The 24,703-nt window shown below is 40.1% G+C and overlaps 1 protein-coding gene and 2 long non-coding RNA genes across 3 annotated transcripts in view; 2 read left to right on the top strand and 1 right to left on the bottom strand.

Annotated features, from left to right (window-relative positions):
* Window positions 1–19,463, bottom strand: part of LOC113010273 (tripartite motif-containing protein 16-like) — a 29,984-nt gene extending 10,521 nt beyond the window's left edge. Inside the window, exon 1 of the mRNA XM_080292670.1 lies at window positions 19,358–19,463. The gene's annotated coding sequence lies outside the window, so the exon portion shown is untranslated. The remainder of the gene's footprint in view (window positions 1–19,357) is intronic.
* Window positions 1–20,433, top strand: part of LOC145421845 (uncharacterized) — a 70,924-nt gene extending 50,491 nt beyond the window's left edge. Inside the window, exon 2 of the long non-coding RNA XR_013903203.1 lies at window positions 19,297–20,433. This is a non-coding gene — a long non-coding RNA (uncharacterized LOC145421845). The remainder of the gene's footprint in view (window positions 1–19,296) is intronic.
* LOC145421829 (uncharacterized) lies at window positions 2,228–16,519 on the top strand. The gene is made up of 4 exons (XR_013903186.1): window positions 2,228–2,419; window positions 4,146–4,178; window positions 15,813–15,972; window positions 16,192–16,519. It is a non-coding gene; the product is annotated as an uncharacterized LOC145421829 (long non-coding RNA).
* Window positions 20,434–24,703: the final 4,270 nt, after the last annotated feature.

Raw genomic sequence — 24,703 nt, 5'->3', positions numbered from 1 at the left:
TTTCTCACATGAAAGCCATATGGGCAAAACCAAGTGGGAACATATAGTAGGTCCTGGCTGGGTCAAACATGGGAAACACTTCACTTGTTTCAAAATGGGAAACACACGTAGGACCCACTTGGGTTTTTCACCTGGGTTAGACATGGGCAAACACAGTCATTTAAAGAAAAGCGTTTGCTGTGTGCCCCAAGTAGGGCAAAGTTAGGTAATCAGTATATATTTTTTAGTACTGATGACACAGGTGGGGCCTACCTGGCCAAACTATATGGGTCACACATGGGCAAATGCAAGTCAGACCCTGAAAACATGTCTATGTGGGCCCCATATGGGTTGTGTTAAGTTAATATGGGCATATATTTTATGTGGGCTCAAGATTGTTTAGTATATATGGGACCCACTTAGGTTTCTCACATTAAAGCCATATGGGCAAAACCGAGTGGAAACATATAGTAGGTCCTGGCTGGGTCAAACATGGGAAACACTTCACTTGTTTCAAAATGGGAAACACACGTAGGACCCACTTGGGTTTTTCACCTGGGTTAGACATGGGCAAACACAGTCATTTAAAGAAAAGCATTTGCTGTGTGCCCCAGGTGGGGCAAAGTGAGGTAATCGGTATATATTTTTTGGTACTGATGACATAGGTGGGGCCCACCTGGTCAAACTATATGTGTCACACATGGGCAAATGCAAGTCAGACCCTGAAAACATGTCTATGTGGGCCCCAAATGGGTTGTGTTAAATTAATATGGGCATATATTTTACATGGGCTCAAGATTGTTTAGTATATATGGGACCCACTTGCGTTTCTAACATCAAATCCATATGGGTGGGCATCCAATGTAGGTCCTAGTTGGGTTAGTGATGGTAAATGTGTACATTGGTTCAAAATGGTAGCACATGCTTATGTGAGGATTCTTCTTCTGTGAAGAGCCTGAGAAAGTGTTATTTGAATAAAGGAGGATTTATTCCAAACAAGCCCATCACAGATTGCGCACAACCCAGGGAGTTCTGAAAGTCAAATTGTAAAAATAATCTCAAAAGAAAGTATGAACATAACTCTCTTTTATAACCTGCAGACGGCACCCATGTGGTACCATTCTCTAAGAAATCACCCTAACTTTAACATATTTGGCACAACCTCAGTCTATCACTTTTGCTACCCTTACGTACAGTCAGATGTTCTTGACCCTTCATTTTTGACCCTCTCAGTATTTAGCCTTGGCTAGCAAATGTACTCAAAGTCCACATTGAGACCTCAAGATGTTATGTGTTATCAGACACTACAACCCAGCTGTCAAGTGAGACTATAGGAACTTTGGTGTTTTTGAACATTCAATGTTACTCAAAACACTCTGCACACTATTCCAAATAACTGGTTTGAAACTGGTTACTTTTTAATTTTAGATTTCATTTTATGTACTTAATGTGAACTCTGCATGGTAGGCTGCATGGTGAGGCTCAGATAAGATAAAATAAGGACTTCATGATTCTTCTTAGGTAAATTCACTTGTCACAGCAGCAATAATAAGTGATTAAAACGGACACAAGAGTAGAAAAAAAGAAAAGCAAAAAATACGAATAAAAAACCTAAGATAAAAGTGAATTACACAGACAAAATCCAGATTTGGCATTTGCAAATTAAGGATTACTGGTTGTTCAAACAATTAAGACTATTTACTTGAGCAAACATGCAGTTGAGGATTTTTAGTAGATCAGACACACTCTACTGTATTAGAGAAAAGACAGTTAGTTACATGGAAGATGGAAGTTTTGGTTAATCAGATCCAGTAAAGCTCCTGAAGTATATTACCGATCTGTTAAAATGTTACTCTTCAAACTTGTGCCCTCAAATTATATAACCAGAAATAATTTATATTTTCTTTGAACTAGTGGAAAGGAGAGGGAATGGGGTCTTTCAAGCAGTCACACTTCAACTGTGAAACTCCCTTGTCCTTATGGTGTATTGACACTATTGAAACTTTTCAAAACCAGTCTAATGTTAGAAGAGCTTTTAGGTAAACTGTTATTCTTCTTCTTATCATTATTATATTTTTATTAATTATATTTTTATTATGATGTTGATTTGGGTGACACTTTTTGATAAATATTATATATTACTTTTTAAAACATATTAACCATCCCTATGCTTAAAAAACTTTTAAAAATAAAATTGTTCTTTTAAACTTGTGCATTGTTTGACTTTTAAAATTTTTGTATCAGGTGTAAAACGACTTTTTAAATAAAGTTGTTTTTAATGTGAGCAGCTCCTATTGGCTCGTTTAAAAAGAGGGAGGAGCAGATTGCACCGCCTAGCGTCTAGTCTTCGCGGTCTTTCGTCTGTTGCGCCTTTTCTCTCCCTGGTGTTTAAGAACGTGGAGGACAAAAGGATACCAAAGAATCGAAAACTATGACAAAGGTAAATACTGAAAGTTTGATACGTTTTCATCAATGGTTATTTTAGTAACTTTCTATAGTCGTCCTAAACGGTATAAGGGGGAGAAGCATAACATCTTTAGCTAGCAGGTAGAACTGGGTTAATTTACTGCATTGTCTTTGGCAAACATAATTTAAAGTTAATTAAAAAAACTCTTACTGCCTATATTCTACTCAATAAAGTTCATCTTATCTTATTCTGTTTTCATTGCACCATTCTCTCTATACAGTTTTTGAATTTACACACTATAACGTACACGGCAGTTTTTTTCTGTGCTTCTGCAACTGTTTCTTGGGTTTTCCTATAAGGTTTTTGTAATTAATTTAAAAAATTTATATTATTTTTTTGGCTTTAGTGGATTCCTGCTCAGCTAACTCGGCCATTATGCACTACCCAGTAAACAAAATGGCTGAACAGTATCTTAAATGTCTGAACATGAGCTAGTCATACCATGTTACGTAATATTCATGTGCAGTGTAGCAAGGTGATTGTTTAAATTACAGGAGTAGATGCCTGCAGCTGAAACGGTTTTCTGATCTGAATACGGTAATGTTACCAGATATGCATTGTACTATGGGAAAACGGTGGTGGATCAGTGTGTAAAAAGCCCCCAAAAGAAACACACAGCGTCTTTAGCTCAAACACTGTCTGATCACTCTCTTAGATACTGTGCTGTTCCATCTAGTTATTGGTTACTGAGAAATGTTAGGTCATTAATTAATTAAGAGAGTGCAGCTGTTCAGATCAGATGGTGAAGTAGGAAAATGCAGAACATGTTATTATAGCTGAATGCTGTGTAAAATACTAGTAATAAATCTAACTCCCATTTATGGCTTTTACTACTGTGGGGCTAAATAAAAAATTACAGACATAATGAAATCTGCTACAATTACAAAGCTTAAGTTTAAAACAATTATTATATATTAAGCATTTTTTTGCTCTTTTTTTTTTTTTAATTCTTTTTGCTAATAATGGACTCAATTTTATTATCAACTTCAAAGACCTATTAAACTTTTAAACCATTAAATCCAGGAAATTAGATGCCCGTAAATGTACGAGACCCTCTTTATGTCTAGTATCCCCAAATATTTAATAATCCTTTCTAAAAGTACACAAATTTTGTTCTTTTCAATTAAATATTGCATGTTCAATGTATTCTTGAGCAGGTAAAAATTCCACTAAATTCGTTTTTGCATATTTTTAAGTATAATCAAATTTTTATAGTTTGCAAGTACTTTTAATTTGGAGATTTTGCCACTTGATTTGAAGTTTGGATAGTGCTTTATAGTAATTTGTAAATGTTTTGAACTCATCTGGCTTCTTAATAATTTAATAAAAAATTAACAAGCCATGTAATAATTTGAAAACCACTAGGGACCACTTATAAAAAAGTAATTCCTTTTTTACTTAAAGGAATTTAGGATTTATGTCTGTCAAGTCATTTGTTCTGGCATAAGTCACCATTTTGATATATCTTCCTGTGACTTTAAAGTCTGTCAGCTAGTTAGATACATTTTTGCACTGCTAGTGTTTGCTGCTTGAATTAGTCAGTTTATCATATAAACACATGCAGTGCCTTTCAAACTTTTAATTACACTGTTCATTTTGTGCATTAGTAAGAGAATCTTTTATATTGAATTATCCTGGGAAAAAACAAAAATGTTTGTATTTTCTCATGCACTTTCTTTCATTTCCTTATCACGTTTAGATTCTTCAAGATCACAAGCACCATCTTTGACATGTAAGTAACTTTCATATTATTTGTATTACTTATTATTATTATTATTATTATTTTTGAAAAGTGATGGTCTTTGGGGCATCCTTTTTTTTTATTGGTATTAAGTATATATATTTATTTAGGCACAGGAGGCAATGATCTATTTTAAAATTTAACATTTATTTAATTTTCATCTTTTATGCTAACAATAATGCCAACAGTGTTCTCTTCACTTGACCCACAACTCTGACAGTTTTGGTCCTCTGCTCTCCTCACAATTAGCTGATTTCCATCTGAGCTGCTACTGTCAACTGCATTAAACTGATTTTACATTGCCTTGTTATTCTAATCTTTATCTGCGTTTTGGACTCCAAACATTCACACCTGCTGTTAGTAACCAGAGCTCACAAGAGTGTAAGGCGTGTAGTTCAATAAAGTGATCGATGTGTTCACTAGCTGATTTCAATAAACCGGTAACTTATCAAATCCATATTTTATAGGAAGTACATTACTGATAAAAGTGGTAATAAACACGGTAACCAATAAAAATTAAAATTTCCTGTTATAAAAAAAAATACTGCTGGGAGCTCTGTTTTCTAACACCAGGTGTGAACATCTACAGTCTTTAAGCGCTGGTAAAGATTGAAGGATTTAAAAAAACAACAACAGCAATAGAATAATATTAAACACAAAGTGAACCCGTCTTCCTTCATTAAATAGGTTCTTTTAGATGTTAAGGAGGAATTGACTTAACCAGGCTGGCGGAGAATGAAGACAACCGGACACCTGCTGCAGATGGGGAATCAGTGAACTTTTATTGTGACAGAGACAACCTCTCAACACAGCTCACATCAGGAGATTCCTCAGATTTGCTGTGAGAATGGGTATATATTCTCTAAAACTTACAGGAGGGGGTTGTGAGGACAGTGCTGCATTAGCAGAAAAACAACTCCATAAAAGGAAAGCGGCCTTGGGTGTTCTAGTCTCTTCGCTTGCAGATATCTTGCACCTGCAGGATGAGGCGATCGCTTCTTATCGCTCTCAAGGCCAAAGTCGTGAGCACATTTTATTACACAGTTGCACAGTAACTTTAAAGCTGAACAATATTTAAAGCTGAATAATGTTTGATCAGATTATATTTTCTTCAAATCCCCCTTTTGACCCATCTTAAATGGGTCAACACACAAAAATAAGTAACATTCAAAGGAACACAGAGACGTGTCGAAGCCTGGCTCGAAAAACTCCTCGGGTCTTATCATTTGTCTTTATCTGTCATTGCAGATGAGGAGAAAAGAGTCCAGGCACCACCCTGCCCAGGGGTCGGCTGCAAGCAGTCTCGGTTCCCGATGAAAGCAGTAACAGCTGTCCTGCACACACGGATACAACGAGTTAGTGCAACCAGGGTAGTGACACAAAATTAACAGTCCCTGTAACTCAGCAACCAAAAAGCATAAGTAATGATAAAAATGTGGAGAGTACAGAGTATACTATAATAATGAGAGATATAAACGTGAAAATGTGAAAGAATAAATCAATCGTAAAATAAACACAGAACGGTAACTGCTAAGGACATTCAAAAGTGAATATGGTAAAACGTGAGGAAGGGGTGTGGAAAAAAACAATTTATATCCAGTGGTGGGAGTACACATTCGCTCAGGCTTAAGTCCGGAGACCCTGAGAACATCGCTTAACCCTCACAACCCGACCAGACACAGTTCAACCAGATATATCCTTCAAGAGGAAGTGGGTGAGGGAAACAATTAATAACAAGCCTAATACAAAACACCACAGAGAAACAACCATTCTAGAAGCATTTAAACAAGAGAAAGACGATAATGTTCGTCACCCTCACGATCAGAGTTTTCATCATCCGTTGGCGAGGAGGTAACCGTGTCTCGTTTCTTTCTAAATGGATCGGGCGTGGGCAAAACTGGAGAGGAAGTGGTGGGCAAGACCCTAGGGGCTACATTTGTCAGATTGGGACTGTCAGAAGGGGGCGAAGCTTTTGAACTTGAAGGTATCAGAAGTGTCGGGGGCCCTTCACAGATCAGGATTATGCCAATGGGAATGAGACCCAGGGCCAGGAAGCAAACAAAGACGCAACATCTTTGCCTGCCTGTCATTTCAGGGGGAAAGGGCCAAGACATGTTTACTTAGCTTGGATGTCGTCTAATAGAGGATGATGGGGCACAGAAAGGTGGTCCAGTTCCCCCCACCTCGCCAAGGGCGTGTTCTAGGAGTTAAAGAGCAACAACCTGAGAGAGAGAGAGAGAGAGAGAGAGAGAGAGAGAGAGAGAGAGAGAGAGAGCCCCTAATGGCCAGTTAGTGGGCTCTAGGTCAAACTGTCCCCAAATTTGTTATTTGTTATTATTACTTGTTTTCATGTCACTTGTCTGTTTTCTACTGCACCCCTCTCACCAAAGCAAAGCAAACATTAGCAGCACATTGACCGTAGTCAGGCATCCTCATTCCATAGGTGCTATAAAACATTTCCTGTAAATACAGTGTAATAGCATCCCCAACTCCTAACCCATAAACACCGTTTCTTCACACATCCGCCCAGAAATCCTGTAATAGAAAAACATTAAAACTGTAACCCTGTAGGGAAGAAAATGTAAATGGTAACGCTGCGCAGTTACCTCTGTAAGCAACACAAGACACAAAAATGGCATTTACAGGTTCACTCATCCTCGAATATTTTGTCATCCTTCTACTCCTGTAAAAGAAACCCACATAAATTCATCCACCCTTTTATCCTATCTAGGTGGAGGTGGTTAACCTTGAGTCATGGTCAAGTCTTGTCATCTTTTACCAGTCAGTCCGTTTGTTTTTATTCCCAGTCTTTCATCCATTCATCCGTTCTTTGCTGATAGTGAAACCTGTCGTCGCATCTAGTTTCCACACTCAGCAAAATGACGTCATCTCAAAAAGAAACAAGAACTTGAGTTTGGATTACCTCGCTGAATCCTTTTTTAAACAGGGACTCTCGTTTCTAATTGTCCCCACAAGTGTTTCCTCCAGAACCCATTTCAATGCGGAGAAACTCACTTACAACAATTTTCTCGCCGACGTGTAATGCTTGTAATTTCCGATGTGCAGATCTGCTTAAAGAAAAGATTCACAAACAAAAATCAGTAAATATAAAACAAAATAAAATGAAAAATAACAAAAACAAAATGCAGACGCCCGGGTCTTAGGACTTGTCACTGAATATTCTTCCCATCAATAAAAATACCAACCTAAACCTACACAGAGTCAAATCAACACCACCTCAACCTTTTCATATTCATAAACCTATATGTTTTGCGTTCGTGAAACAAAATTGAACCATTAAGTAAGTTGAGCTCTTGAAATGTTTTAATTCTCTTAATTCTGCCAGTTTATTTCAACACTTATTCAATGACTTTTATTCAACTGCTACTTGGTCACTCGACTTTTACCTGTTCAAATTGCCTAGGGTTCAACAAAGTCTAGATCCCCGTTATCATGAAACTTGAACGGTGTACGATGATTTACTTACAGTAATTTAGAATCATCACTCAACCTAGCTCTACTACTGGCACTGCGTGACTTTTCTCACACTGGAAACCAGAATTTAGTACAGAACTTTAATGCCTCAGGCAATCGCGTTCAAGGGCTGCCCCCCCTTCTCTTCTTCTTTGTCCGTGTGTTCCTCCTTTATTAAATCTCCATCACAATGACGTGGCGCTCTGAAATAAAACTCACACTGTTAATTCCTCGTTTTCACTCTGCACCACTGCTCAGAGTGTTTTCTTTTCTTTTTAGTGTAGAGTAAACAATTAAGTCGAGGCCTTAAGCCCCAGATATCTCGCACGGGCATCATTTTCATAACCAAACCGCTCCGGACTCTGCTCCCCAGACCACACAAATGCCCTCTGGGCTTATTATTATAGCAAATTCTGTATTTGACTTTGTTGTGTGCAGCATTGAGCCTTTGTCAGTAAAGCATTCTTCATTGCAGCAGCTAGAGCATTGTGTGTCACTTCTTAGTAAATTAAATCAACATTTTGATTTTAGTGCATGGGTATGTATCAGTTTTTACTCCCTCAACAAGTGCATAAGTGTTCATGTGTGTGTTTCCCTTCATTCTAAGTAGGCGCATGCAGAAGTGTGTGTTCGTGTGTTGGTATATGTTTGTGTTCATCACCTTCCTGTTCTGTAGTTTAGGTAAACCAGCGGCCTGACGCATGGCCTAGGGTCCTCCCCTCCTCTTTGGGTCTGTTTTCATCCGTTGTTGCAGCTGCCTGCATCTTCCTTACTTTGCTCCACGGCCTTCTGCAGCTCTGCTGTTCGGCTCTTCTCAGAGGTCAGCATCCTTCTGCTCACCGTCCCTTTTCCTCCGGGCTTAATGCGCGTCTCGTCACAGCTCTGTCAGCTGACGCAGCCTGGGAATTTCCCCCGTGTAGTGAAACGGGCTTTAGGTTTAGTGCTCTCCGTCTCTGCTGCATGAGATCACTCTTTTGCAGCACTGTTGACATCCTCAAGTTGTTGTTGTGAGTCCAGCTGCTGTGGCCTTCAGGGGTCAAAGGGTCAAAGATGGTCGCGGAGAGGGCAACGATGGTAGAGGGGAGGGTAGGAGTCCAGGTCAGCTTCGGCTCTCAGAAAAAACAAAAACAAAACAAAACAGGCGAACAGGAAAATGATGTTGTGTTGGCTGTGCTGTGTTGGCTGTGTTATCCCGAGAGGGGAGAAACAACGAGATCTCGTCTCCCCCCTTTTTTGTTTTTGTTTTTTTTTTTTTTTTTTTTTTTTTTTTTTTTTTTTTTCTCCATATAATCAACTCATAACCCCTCAAGTTGACAGGACAACACAGGTACGTGTTAAAATTCTTAAGATCCTGTTTAGAAACCTAAAAAGGAATTTCCTATCATTCAGTAGTCATTTGTCTTAAACAATCAACAAAAACATGTCCCAAGTCGACCCTTTTAACCACTAAATTTGTCGTGTCCTCACTTAATCCTCAGACCAGTGTCTTTGTCTTTTGACGTTACGTTGTTGTCCTGCAACCCAAAGCGTTTAATTGTCAGTAATGTATGAACTATATCATTTAAAAACAGGTGTATGTTAAGTGTCGCTACTTTAACCTTGCATGTACGTGCACATGTATGTAAGCTGTTTCTTCATTGCATGTATGGGTGCGTCTGTATATGGGTTACTTTAACTTTTTCTCAAACGAGGCATTTCTCTAACACGCACATGTGTCTGTTCCTCACCCTTCTCATATCTTTCTCTGGTTGTGTGTGGTTTTATTTGTTTCAGTGATTTACCAGGAACATCTTTTCCTTTTCTCCATGTCTTCCGCCAGAGGTTAACACTGGTGAGATTCAGGGACACAGCACCCAGAGCAGGTCAGCGAGAAAAACCCGCCTCAAACTACATTCTCTCTTTTTTGTTTTACCGGGAGGGGTGAGGACAACTCTGGTGTCCAGCCGTGAATTTTAGCCAAAGCTTGGCCTGTCTTCTGCTGCCGTACTCAGGCTTCCAGGTTAAGAAAAAACACCTGTATGAAGACACTAAACATACATTTAGTATTTGTATAAACATAACTGCCTAAATCATTGAACTCTTGAGGAGGGTGTATTTCAGAATCAGAATCAAAATCAAAAACTTTATTGTCATTGTCATGAGACCGACGACATTAAGAATGGTCCCTGATCATTGCATCATCCCTAGTAATATCAAATATAAAAAAACAATAAAATTCAATCAATAAAATAGATAGAATACTTAAAATACTAAGTATTCCCACCGTCATGCTTCAGACCGTGCATAGATTAACACAAGAGTGGCATGGTGGACATTTTTGTAGTATTCAGATGTGTTATTGCAGTTGGATAACAGCTGTGTTTGAGTCTATTAGTCCTTGCTCTGATTGCCCTGTACCGTCTGCCTTAGGGCAACAGTTCGAACAGGGAGTGGCCAGGATGTGAGGTGTCTTTTATGATGTTTTGGGCCTTTTTAAAACAGTGGGCGTTGTTTGACTCTTTACTAACTTTAAAACCCCACCATAACAATTTCTCACTGACAAACTTCTATGCATCCATTTAAACATGCGAAGCCAGCACAAAATCACACACATACCCCTACAGCAAAGCTTTAACATAACCACAATGCAACTCCTCCCTTAAACGGGAGAAATCACCCTGAATCAACCAACTCTATATAAAACGTCAAACAAAGATAAACCACAAACATTTCTACACTTCTGTGTCTTCCACGCAGCACAATAGGCAGAAAAACACCGATTACTCACAGTCTACAACAAAAGAAAAACCTGCTCTTTTCACAACTCTCACAGCTAAAGTCAAAACTCTTACCCAGTGCCTCTGAAATAATAAAAAAATCACCAAATACTCGATTACTCTTTTCCCTCGCTCCCTCTCACTCCCTTCTTCCTCATACAGCATACACGCTCGCTCCCGCGGACCCGCTCGGCCCCGCGGGCTCACTCGGCCCCCACCTTTTTCCTCTCACAGAGACAGAGAGAGACCCTTTTCCTTTTTTTTTATTTCTCCAGCACACATACACACACAGAATCCCAACTGAGAGAAAGAGGGAGAGAAGAGAAAAGAGTTGTAGAGAGGAAGTTTTTTAGCAGGAGTTTCAGATCTAACAGATTTATACAACTTATTTACACACACCGGTAATTTATGTTCTATTTATTGATTTTAAAGGAGAATTTGGGCCAGCTGGGTTTCTGCCTCTGTTAGGCACTAACAGCTGGGGCGCTGCTTTAAAGGTGAGTCAGCACTGAAATATCCCTTCAGGTGTTACCAGGCTTCTACCAAACCGGAGTCTGGCGGGTAACCTTGCCTAGAGCTTCCTGATAGGGGTGCTAGTTGGTTGTCACCTTGTTCACACGTCTCATTCACACTTCATACATTACCTGCAGTCACTCATTACCCTCCTTATGTATGTAATAAATGTGTAAAAAAATTCTATGTGTGGTGTATTATTTTAACCAAAAGAGGAACCTAGTTCCTTTAATTGTGTAATCTGTGAACAACGGAGAACCAAACTGTCCTGCCCAGTGTTCCACAGCAAGCATTCAGCGTGTATTTATGTGTGTCCAATATCAAACAGAACATCAAAACATTTAAAACACTAAAATCATCGGGGTTTTAAGAAGAGATCCGTTTTCTCCTATTGATCAAAGGGACCCCTCCTTTGGACTCCAACCAGTACTTCTCCTTTTTAAGTTTTAGAGGATCTTTTCTAATAAAGTCCTCTGGGCCTTCCTAACCCTTCTGTAGTTTAGAGAATATTACTAAAAAATATTCTCAAGGCCTTTAACCTTTTAATTTGTTTAGAAAGGCGTTACTAATAAACCCTTTCAAGGTCCCAGACCTGCACTGAGGTATGTATCCGACACCGGAGAGCAACCCGTCGGCTGCAACCGTGGTCAGACCTCAGTTCACTCTTATCTTTATTCACTTATTCACTTATTTCTTATTCACTTATCTCTTATTCACTTGTCTGATTCTCAACAAGCCTTAAGTAAGCCAGACAATTTTGGTTATGAATTACTAGGAGTTTGGACACTAAGTATTTTTATAATGTTCAATATAGCAGAAATAAAAGGTCTGCTTACCTTGTTTTTGTGTGCACACAGCTTTTGTCCAAACTCCGTTCACTCAGACCACTGCCGATGTCCTCCCATCCGTTCCAGTTGCCCTGGAGCGGATCCTGTTCGTGACGCCAATTGAAGGATTTAAAAAAACAACAACAGCAATAGAATAATATTAAACACAAAGTGAACCCGTCTTCCTTCATTAAATAGGTTCTTTTAGATGTTAAGGAGGAATTGACTTAACCAGGCTGGCGGAGAATGAAGACAACCGGACACCTGCTGCAGATGGGGAATCAGTGAACTTTTATTGTGACAGAGACAACCTCTCAACACAGCTCACATCAGGAGATTCCTCAGATTTGCTGTGAGAATGGGTATATATTCTCTAAAACTTACAGGAGGGGGTTGTGAGGACAGTGCTGCATTAGCAGAAAAACAACTCCATAAAAGGAAAGCGGCCTTGGGTGTTCTAGTCTCTTCGCTTGCAGATATCTTGCACCTGCAGGATGAGGCGATCGCTTCTTATCGCTCTCAAGGCCAAAGTCGTGAGCACATTTTATTACACAGTTGCACAGTAACTTTAAAGCTGAACAATATTTAAAGCTGAATAATGTTTGATCAGATTATATTTTCTTCAAGATTTAAAAATAAAAGCATTCAATAACATAACATTAAACAGTAAATTAGTTTGATGGTGTTGACTGCAGCAGCTCAATGTTAATCAGCTGATGGTGATGGAAGCAGATGAGCGTTTTTCATCATGGTTGTTAGTGATGTGTTGGTCAAAACGAAACGGCTCTTTGAAGTGAACGACACAAGCGTGTTTTTTCTCTCTCTCTCACCCTCTCTCTCGCACTTTTTTCCGCTTCACTCTGCACGCGAGCCTTGTGCTTTGCGCTGGGAAGAGGGGGGAGGGGCGGTTGTTACACACGCAGTAGCACAGTAACAGAGCAGGAGGGAGAGAGAGAGAAAGAGAGCCAGGGACAACAACGTCACATTAGAAAGGTATAGTAATCATCCACAACTATTTTCAATTGCGGATGATAAAGGATTCAGAAAGTTTATTCATGCAGGCCCATATGACAGAGAATGTGCATCTTCTGTTTGTTTTCATATTATAATTTATATTTAATTGTGTTGTGGTTTGCAGTGTTTTGTGTTGTTTCACTTTAAATTTGTTTAAAAGGAAAAAGCTGAAAATTTAAATAGTTAAAAGTTGAAATGTGAATAGTTGTTTTTTTTGTATTATATGATTTATTTATTACATTTTATGTGGAGAGAATAAATAAAAGTATATTTACAGTGGCTGCTAGAGACAAAGCACGTACAAACCCCAAAACACGTAAAAACTCCATAGCACGTACAAACTCCAAAGCACGTACAAAACACAACAGAAGTGCTCCAGGATGCTAGGCACAGTGTTGAGATTTTGTTACCTAGTGGCTACACAAGCCAGGAAGTACCAACGACCGGATTTGGTGTGTGGTAGTAACAGGTAAATGAACAGCTTTTGGAATTTTTTATGAATATATATGAGTGCTTGTGTATAAATACACAAAAAATACACATATGATTTCAATTGTGTAAATTAAGTGATCTAGATAGCTCTGTTTTGGAAGTTCAGTTGACGCTAGAAATGGGTTTTGGAGTTTGTACATGCTTTGTCTCTAGGGGCCACCATATATATTTATATATAAACATATATAAATAAAACCACGTTTCTTTTTTTACATTAGTAATTCCTTTTGTTCATAATTTTATATTGTTGTTAATAATAAATTAATTAAAGCAACAAAACAACCTGAAGAGCCGGTTGGGAGCCGAAAGAGCCGGCTTTCTAAAAAGAGACGAAAATCCCATCACTAGTTGTGTAATATGCTGGTATTGATATGATCAAAAATGAACTGAGTTGTTTCGTATTCTATAGAAATTGTACATCTAATTAATAACAAGGCTTTCTGCTGATGTTATTAATTAAAAATTTATTGTTTTATTTTTAAGCAACAACTTTTTAGCATGCAATCAGTCCATGCTGTACAGGACAGATTTGTAAACTGTGCATACAAAAATAGACTATTTTACAAAATTGCTCTTTCAACAAATGTAAATCACAGCAGATTTTTTTTGTTGTAGGTGCACTGTCACAACTAGAAATGTGGGGGGAAGTCCTCAAAGTTGAAGGCAGAACAGGAAAATACATGGAAATAACAATTTTCCTTTAAATGGTAAATGGCCTGCATTTTTATAGCGCTTTTCTAGTCCCTAAGGACCCCAAAGCGCTTCACACTACATTCAGTCATTCACCCATTCACACACACAATCACACACTGGCGATGGCAAGCTACATTGTAGCCACAGCTGCCCTGGGGCGCACTGACAGAGCACATCAGTAAAGGTCGATCTGGATACTTGATAACTGTTGGTATAGGTATGACATGAATTTGAATCTCCATTATCACAGGTTTTAATTGGGAGGGAACATGCAGATATACAGGAGGACTATAAACAGCAATTCCTATTGCATACAACTGTTTTAGAAAATACCAACAACACTGTTAATTTATCACTTGCTGGTCTATAGACTTTACAGTGTGGATGGATGGAAAATCCATCTGGCTCCACTCTGGCTGAATTGGTGCTACAAACAACTCTGCGCTCGGCTTTCCTGGCTGTGTGTGGATTTATACTTACACATCCAAATTTTGACCCTATTTTTCTTCCTTTCAGCTGATTGGTCAATTTCATGTCAATCACCAATTAAACAATCCAATCAGAGAACATCTCCAGAAGTTGATTCTGTTCATCTGGACGTAGCATTTTCAGTGGGAGAAAATGCTGCAAGCGCTACGTCCAGATGAACAGAATCAACTTTTGGAGATTTACTTACCTGGATGATTGAGCATGCATCAAGACAATCAGAGAACAGATAGGTTTGGCTGTTGGAGGGCTGCATTACGGAGCTTCAGGTCCTGGAAGAATAAATTCCCTTTTACATACCAGACCAGCATTTTTCTTCATTAGCACGAAGGAAAACAGTCTGTGCGTGTCAGAGTTCTGTGGTTTTTGTGTCACAGGGCTTATAATATGTGTAAAAATCTGGCCAGGGACCATCACATCACACTGCTATCATATTTTTCTGTTGCTATCATGTTTCTTTTCTGAGATGTTGTTACTTTTATGACAGATGTAACGAGAAATCTTCCAGAAAGTTAAATTTTTTATTCTAATCAAATATTTGATTCTGATAACAGATAAAGATTTTTTTTTTTTACTTTTGTTCTGCTATTTCATAGTTTATACAAATTTTGGCCAATTCCTATTTATTTTAACCCTTTAGCCCCCAAAAAGTCGCCAGCGACAGGTTTTTCCAAACCTGTCTCGTCAAACCTGAGCTCTGCCAGGGGCCCAACACGCCTGGACTTTTAGAAGAAAAGAGATGTCCGAAAATAAACCACAGGGTCAAATACTTAATTTTGTTCAGTGTTTTAGAGTTATTAATTTGAATTGACTAATTTAAATATTTTATTCATGTACATTTTGATTGCCTTTAGTAAAAATGGCAAAATTTCAATTTCTTTTTTCTTTCTGTTATTAATCCTTGATTACATTCATATAATATACAGTAGAGGAAAAAACCTACCAGACCTACCAGTTATCCTGCGTAACATTATTGGGGATAAAGGGTTAAGGAAGCGCAATTAATTTTTTTAGTTTAGCTTGTGTTTACTACCATTTTTTTTTTATCACCACACAGTAAACATTAAGTAATATGTAAAGTGTCCATTTATCCTCCATTCCGGTCCATTATCTTAAGCTTAGGCTGCTGCCCCTCGACCCAATCCGGTACTAAGTAGAGAGGCCCAGACTTCGCTCTCTCCAGGCACTTGGCCCAGCTCTTCCGGGGGAATCCCAAGGCATTCCCAGGCCAGCCGAAAAACATAGTCCCTCCAGCATGTCCTGGGTGTTCTGGGTCTCTTCCTGGTGGGACGTGCCCAAAACACCTCACCAGGGAGGCATCCTAACCAGATGCCAGTATCTAATCTGTCCTTTTTGTATGTTCCCCTCAGGTTGCCATGGTAGCAGATACAGGGGAAACAAGTGTAGACGATGCCACAAGAAGGATGATGAAATTCCTCATATCACCTGAGCTGGCTGTGGAGTACAACATGCTTGGCCGACATGGGGAAAAAAAGTTCAGAGATTTGCGTCTTTTTAATGTTGTGTATGGTAAGTTAGTTTCACTTGAGACATTTGAACTTTAGAAAACTAAACTTTTTTAATAAAGTGTTTGAAAGTGTAACTGAGATTGGTTATCATGCAATTTGTATATATTTTTTGAGGCAATAAAGTGAAATAAACATTGTTCTTTGAAAATCATCACCAAATGAAGTAAGCTAAGATTAACTTTACTTTGGCTTGCCCGTTTTTCTTCTTCTTCATTTGCAGAGGCACTGAAGAATTATTTAACATCAAAAGTCAACTTGCAAGAAGCAGAGAAGGCTCTGTCCAAGTGGTTCAGTGGAGCTAAAGACAGAGGAGGACCGAGGGCTGCAAGGGTACAAAATAGACTTACGGCTCTGTAAAAAAACAAACCCTGCTGATTCAAGATAAGCTTTTGAGTTTTCCATCTGACTTTTTCCCCATGTTGCTACAGTTCCAAATATCTAAGGAATTTTGCTGTAGTTTGACATTTCTAGTTTTTAAACGTTTACGCACTTTGGAATACAGTTACGTAAAATCACAGTTGTTGGACAAAATAAATGTGAAAAATGTTGTTTTGTGTACCCTCGTGATTTTTGAAATGGTTTTATTTACAAACTAGATTTTGTTTGCGGTCAGCTTTAATATATTTGGTGTCTTTGTGTCACAGAACCCGTATTAGCCGTCTGAAAAATTGATTTTGTGACTGTTTTACTACATGGGGCCCACTCAGTGCCAGAACTTAGTCAATTCAAACTAGAAATAAGATGCAAATACAGAACCCACTGCTAATGCCATTCCAACTTTTTAGCTCATGTTTTCCTCATGTTGTACCCACTAAGAACTTGAAAAATGGGGCCTAGGTGGGTTTCAGTGTACTTTGCCCAGTTGGGGTCCATTTAGTTCCCAGATTTAACCTATATAACACCGAGATGGGCTTATAAAATGGGGCCATTATGGAACCCGCGGACAATCCCACTTAAAACCCACTTTTTAGCCTATGTGGTACTCACATGGTACCCACAAAACAACTTGAAAGGTGGGGCCTGGGTGGGTTTCTTTGTACTTTGCCCAGTTGGGGTCCATTTAGTTCCCAGATTATACCAATATAACACTGAGATGGGCTTACAAAATGGGGCCATTATGGAACCCGCGGACAATCCCACTTAAAACCCACTTTTTAGCCTATGTGGTACTCACATGGTACCCACAAAACAACTTGAAAGGTGGGGCCCGGGTGGGTTTCTGTGTACTTTGCCCAGTTGGGGCCCATTTAGTTCCCAGATTTTACCAATATAACACCGAGATGGGCTTATAAAATGGGGCCATTACGGAACCCGCGGACAATCCCACTTAAAACCCACTTTTTAGCCTATGTGGTGCCCACATGGTACCCACAAAAACTTGAAAGATGGGGCCCGGGTGGGTTTCTGTGTACTTTGCCCAGTTGGGGCACATTTAGTTCCCAGATTTTACCAATATAACACCGAGATGGGCTTATAAAATGGGGCCATTATGGAACCTGCGGACAATCCCACTTAAAACCCACTTTTTAGCCTATGTGGTGCCTACATGGTACCCACAAAAACTTGAAAGATGGGGCCCAGGTGGGTTTCTGTGTACTTTTCCCAGTTGGGGCCCATTTAGTTCCCAGATTTTCCTAACATAACACCTATATGGGCATTTAATATGGGGCCATTACGGAACCCGCGGACAATCCTATATGGGGCCCATTTTTCAGCCCATTTCCAAACCATATGGGCCCCACATATAAATGTTGGCTGGGTCTATCTCTATGTGGCTCCAAATTCCCTCTTTATTCTAATTTCACACTCGTCAGGGGACAGGCACACAACAATTTTAACCACTGAAACGAGGAATTTTAACCTTTTTATTTCTTAACTAATCTAGACTCAACCTTTGTTCGCAAAATGTGTCTTGTTCTAGTCCGGAATAAATGTGAACCCGCGATTACGCTGCGGTCCCAGTGTTATTCCGTAGCTATGCGGGGGCCCTCACCTCCCCAAGTCACCACCTCGGCACCCGGACGCCGCCGGTCCTGGCCGCGCGTCCACGAACAGGAGGGTCGCCACTCCTAGGGCAAAATTATTTCCACAGGTACACTAGGCATCAACCTTTGATCCTAAAATGTGTCTTTGCTCTAATGTCCTCCTAATCAAACACATCAACCGTCACTGTCACTGTGTTCACGCTTCACACTTCACACAAAAAACACACTCAGAGCGCGCCTCACTCACACTCAAAACAACACCTAGAGCGCGCTTTACACACAAGACAGCACCCAGAGCGCGCTTCGCAGCTTCGCACACACTCTCACTCAGAGCGCGCCTTCACACACACACACAACACTTTTCTTCAGCGGGAATTTTACACAGAAACCTCTGAGCTCAACTATTAGATCTTCTTAAAGCACACTGCACCATAGAACAAAATACCCCTTTCTCTGCGCTTATGACCCACAACGGGGCAAAGTCGCATCATAAAAGTGATGCTTGCATCCCCGAAGTTATACCTGACATCATAAACCAGGTTTTGCTCTATGTACTTAAAATTTTACTTTGTATTATGACCGCAGCCCTTAAAACTCGACTGACGCCACAAACCACCGTCAAACCTCTATCCAATGTACTAAAACTAGCACCAACCACTACTGCACTTCACGGCCGCACCACCGGAACACGCCGTATCATAAACCAAACCTACGGACGTGTTTCGCTCTCGCGTTGCCAGCGTTCAACTGCACCGTGAAGCCAGCATCTGCTTTTCCTTAAATCAACTTCTATTTCATAGCCGGCAAAAGCCAGGACGTCACTGACACCATAAACAAAATAAACAAACCTCGACTTCAATGTACTGGACTAATGGCCGCGTCTTCAGAAGAAATTCTAACGTATTATTGCTACAGAAGCCAGTATTAGACAAAATTAAATGTGGAAGGTAAAGTGGCTGCAACTAGCTCAACGTAGTGTCTTATTAGTTTCTCGGTAGAAGCAGTTTATTTAACACACTGGAATTCAGCCTCAACTTATGTTGTTAGTATCTTGCGCCAAAAACCAGACACCGACAAATTTACTGTGAAAATACATGTGACTCAGTGAACAGATTAATTTGGAAAGCCCAAAAGGACCCCCTGATGATCCTCTAATCGCCTGAGCCAAGGTATGAAAGCCAAGGTGGCTTGCCTGTTCCATTTGCCCATTAGTTTGAGATGGAAACCGGATGGTAAGCTGACTTGAGCCCCTAGTTCCTTGCAAAACTCTCTCCAAACCCAGAACGTGAACACATGCTGTGTAAGAATCTGGCTGGTGTTCAGAGCTGATGGGAGCTTAGGCAGAGCAATGAAATGCACAGCTTTGGAGAACCGATCGATGATGGTCAGAATAACTGTTACCTGAGGATGGTGGGAGACCAGTGATGAAGTCCAGTGCGATATGAGACCAGGGGCATCTAGGAACGGGCGAAGGAGGCCAGCAGGAGGTGAAACCTAAACTGGAAAAAACTAACACAACACAGAACTGAAACCTAAAATGGAGATGCAGGGAGACGACACAGAATGATGCAGGAAAAAACACAGATGAACCGGCGAGGAGCACACGAGGACACATAGTATAAATACACACAGGGGGAGACATGGAATGGCAAAGACACAGCTGATCCTAATTGACTACACGAGACAGGGGAAATGTGAACACTAGGTTTAGTTTAAACTAAACTTTAGGAACAAAAAAGTAAGAATCAACAGAATTAAACAAAGAACCAACAGCACAGGAAAGTTTAATCTTCATGAAAAACACATGCAGTGACTTCAACGTCCACAATAACACAATGTGTTTGGGCTTATGTGTGTCAGTTTCCAGCTTTAATCTTATGTAACAAGACCTCTTTATAGGTCAATAGAGGAATGAAGTCATTGTTGAACTACAGCTTGTGTGTGTGTCACCTCCACAACCTACAACAATAAAATATGATCTTTGAGTAGTGATATGGGAGTAAAATATACCATACTGATGTGAATAGGAGGTCATCTTTTCCCTCGGCTGTTAGGGTACCTGGGTCGTTGACCCAGTGTTTTGTGTTTATGGTTTTTTGAGTCTTGTTTAATCATTATTCTGTTCTCTGTGTATCTTATGTTTCCTAGTTATCAGAATCAGAATACTTTATTAATCCTTCAGGATTAATAAAGTATTCTGATTTACTTTATTAAATCAGAATTCAAGGGCTTACGCTCTTGAATTTATTCAGTATTTGTTGTTTAGGTTGTCTTGGTTAGTATTTGGTCCCGTTCATGTCTTTGTCTCGTGTCTTCTCTCGTCCCTTGCTCTCTGTCCTTTTTGCTCTGCTGCAAACAGAAGCAGAGAAAACTGGAGCTTCTGGTCTTGGCCAGATCTCTTTTGAAAAAGACATTTTAAAGTCAATGAGACTTTTTACCAGATAAATAAATAAAGAATATAAAAGTCTTCTACTTTATGATGGAAATGTTCTTTCTGGCTCAAAATGACATCATTTATCTGAATCTGTAGAAGAAGAAACAATCTCGGAAAGTCACTTTACTCTGTGTCTCACTGGATGTTCAACGTTTTTAACAAAAGAGAAAAAGAGAAGCATTCTTTGATTTTAGTCTGTTAGCCCACAAGCTGAGTTTTTATCAGAGTCCTGCATGAGTCAGTGTTATTTCACTGAGACTGTCATGATCCAAGCCGCCAGGAACACACAGGCACAAATGTAATCTTCAAAAAAAAGGGTTTTATTATACCCCAAAAAGGACAAAATGATTACAAAAATTCAAAATAACAAAAAATAAAGTTTGTAAGAACCAAGTGGGCCCATAAAAGAGGTTACCTTAACAGACCGCTACTCAAAAATCACTTAACAAAAACATAACTCAAACTGACCTGCCCAAATGAGAAACAGCTCCAGTTATATAGCAAATGAATAAACCATTATATAAACCAAAGGTGAAAACTAAAGGGATAACAGATAACCATCATTCAAGAAGAACCCCATTCCCCCTGCATGATCACAATAGATGGTCCAGTCCACTTTATTGGCTTCTGCATTTAAACCAGCTCCACCCTCAGCCTCCTCTTTCAGCCAAACCAGGAAGGACTGGAGCGGAGGTCAGGTAACTGAGAAAGAGCAGAAATATAATCAATATAACATACCTATATAAAATAACAAACAATGCAAAGCAAAGTCTATGCCACCATTTGGGCTATAGTTTAGTGCTGTCATGCATTACAGGTAACCTCAAAATATCAAATTAGTTAACTTATGATCACAGAAACTTTAAAGCATAACGTAAACATAAGACAAAAGACCAAATGAATATTACCTAAGTGTCTCAGTTGTGTGGTTGCATGCACCCATCACACACTCCCCCCCTTCAGCAGTGAGCTGGAACAGCGAGAGAGATAGTCCGCTGTGCAGTTGTTCCTGCCTGCGATATGCTGAATGGTAAAACGGAATGGCTGCATCGCAAGGTACCATCTGGTAATTCGTCCATTCGTATCCTTCATTTTCTCCAACCACTGGAGCGCCTTGTGGTCAGTTTCCAGTGTAAATTCCCGGCCTAGGAGGTAATACTTGAGGGAATCAAGTGCCCACTTGATTGCTAAAGCCTCCTTTTCCACCGTCGAGTATCTCGTCTCTCTTGGGAACATTTTACGGCTAATGAAAGCCACTGGGTGTCGCTCATTGGGTGGTCCCTGTAGAAGAACAGCCCCCAGACCCCTGTCAGAAGCATCAGTTTGAAGAATAAAAGGTTTCTCAAAATCTGGGGTATACAAGACTGGAGTCTTACTGAGGGATTGCCTGATGTCCTGGAAAGCTGCCTCAGCCTCCTCCGTCCACTGAGTCTGGTTAGGGCACCTAGAACCTGTTAGATCAGATAAATAAATAAAGAACATTGTAGCGACTTCCACAGTCGCTACAGGCCGGGGATGGAGCCTGCCTATTTGCCTGACGCGCTGTCAAAGTTACGCAATAATGCGAGAGATGGAATTGTTTGCTCGTTTAATTAAAGTGCTTTGAGAGTTTACAGAGTAGTATCATCGGCTCCTGATTCAAACTCTTACAACATCACAGGCTCTAATATAACGAAGCGAAACATGTAGTGCAGCGGTCAACAAAAACTACGGCTACCCAGCCCTCCTCTCTGTCAAAATCAAAACCCGTGAATGACAGAGTGACAACGCCCATTTATGTCACCGCTAGCACCCACGTGACTCCCATAACAACCAAACAAATAAAAACCCAGTGATCATCAAAATTCAATACATTCAATTATGGCTCCTACACACCAGCCCCTAATTATTAGGATCCCTTCTAATAATTACCCATAATTAACCAAGTAGGAGACATAAAACATGCAGAGAAAAGTCAAGCATTTACTGTATTTCAATATTACCCGCAGGAATCCTATAGGTAATCTTAAAGTCTATCTTTAAAGAAAAATGAGAGACATTTTATGTCCAAATACAATCAAAGTCTGATAATTGGACCCAGAAGTCTTTAACTGTGATCTGCCTCCAGCAGTAGACACAGTTTGGTAATAGGTCGATCCAGGCAACTAGTCTGAGTTTTAATCCGAACTTGACGAACGAATCCTCTTCGGTCAGGAAAAGTCTTTATCACACGTCCCATTGGCCAAGAGTTTCGAGGTGCCGAACTGTCCATGATGAGAACCAGATCTCCCACGATGAGGTTCCTTTTTACTCCAATCCATCGCTGACGTTCCTGTAGTAGGTATTCCTTCACCCATCTTTTCCAAAACAAGTCAGACATGTATTGGACTTGTTTCCATCTTCTGTGTGTGTACATATCAGTGGAATGGAATACTCCTGGTGGTAATATCGGTGAGGTCTTTAACAGAAGAAGATGATTAGGGGTCAAAGCTTCCAGGTCGTTAGGATCCATTGAGGCTTTGGTAATTGGGCGGCTGTTAATGATGGCTTCAACCTCACAAAGTACTGTATGAAGACCTTCTTCATCCAGGTTTTGTACTTTCATTATGGAATTAAGTACTTTGCGAACCAGTCTTATCAGTCACTCCCAGGTTCCTCCGTGATGTGAACCTCCAGGAGGATTAAATGTCCATTTAACTCCCTTTTGCAGAAAGACGTCATTGACTTTTACATGGTTCCAATGTTCAATGGCAGTTCTAAGTTCACGTTCAGCGCCTATAAAATTGGTTCCGTTGTCAGAACGCAGTTCTCGAACCTGACCTCTTCTTGCATTGAAACGTCTGAACGCATTAATGAAAGAGTCAGTATCCAGTGATGGAGCAACCTCAATGTGAACAGCACGGATAGCAAGGCAGGTGAATATAACACCATATCTCTTCACCACGCTCCTCCTACTTTTTACACTGAAGGGTCCGAAGTAATCCACTCCCACCCGCGTGAATGGAGGTTCATCTGGAATGATTCTTTCATTGGGCAAATCCACCATCTGTTGATTCACTGGTGCAGCATTAAGACGTCGACAGATGACACATTTAGATAACACTTTTCTTATTGCTGTACTAGCTCCAATCAACCAGTACTTTTCTCTTAGCTTAGACAGCATGTGGTTACGACCACCATGTCCAACTTCCTGATGTATGTGTCTAAGCAAGAGCTCGGAAATGTGTTGATCCTTTGCTAGTATTATGGGATGTTTCACCTCAACCGGCATCGATGATCTACTGAGTCTCACACCCACTCTGAGAATTCCATCTTGCAGCTGTGGGCAGAGTCTTCTTAGAGGACTTGATTTTATAATGGGTTGTCCCTTCTCCAGACTCACAAGCTCCAAGGAAAATCTCCTCCTCTGACAGAACTTGATAATGACAACCTCAGCTTTGTCCAGATCTTCCACTGTAAGATTCTTAATCACAGATGTCCTCTTGAAGTTCCTCAGCTTTTCTTCCACAAATGATTTCTGTTGCTCTTTGGTGACCTCTGACTGTGGTAAGCTTGAACACAATTCTCTCCTTTTCTTCGCAAAGGACAGAAGCAAGTCCTTAAATTTTAACAGCCATGCCACTGACTTCTTAAGACGTGTCCAGGTGGAAAAATGTTTAAACAAGCGAGTAACAGAATTTTCGCCAGCTTGCTCAACACTCACTGTGGCAACTGTTTTTACCTCAGGATCATCAGATGCAAGCAGACTGATGTCATCTGGGTAGACAGGCCATTCACTCCTAGATTGTAGAAGATACTGAGGCCCAGACAACCACTTTGTATTCTTCATAAAAACATCGACTTTCACTCCTCTTGAGGCCATATCTGCTGGATTACTGGCAGTGTCCACATATCTCCATTGCGAGGAAGATGAAACTCTTAAGATTTGTGAAACTCTGTTGGCCACAAAAACCTTGAATCTTGAAGTTTCACTCCTGATGTATTTAAGAACAGAAGCACTGTCTGTCCAAAACACAGAATCCAGAAGTTCCATCTGCAGCTCTTTCCTCCAGAGTACATCCAATCGACTGGCCATGGTTGCTGCAATGAGCTCCATTCTCGGGATGGTAAAGGATTTAAGAGGAGCGACACGCGCTTTTCCCATAACAAACGCACAGTGTCGTTCTGAACAGATGTTTTCAATCAGCAGATAGGTCACTGTTCCATACCCATCCTCACTGGCATCACAGAAATGGTGCAACTGAGCACTCGTGATTTCTCCAAATCCATCAGGTTTCAAACTACGACTCACTTCAAACTTGCTCAATAGCTGGAGCTGCTGGAGCCATGTTAAC

The sequence above is a fragment of the Astatotilapia calliptera genome, chromosome 18, assembly GCF_964374335.1.
Source record: "Astatotilapia calliptera chromosome 18, fAstCal68.1, whole genome shotgun sequence".
NCBI classification, from domain to species: Eukaryota; Metazoa; Chordata; class Actinopteri; order Cichliformes; family Cichlidae; genus Astatotilapia; species Astatotilapia calliptera.
This window is presented reverse-complemented; position numbering and strand designations above follow the sequence as displayed.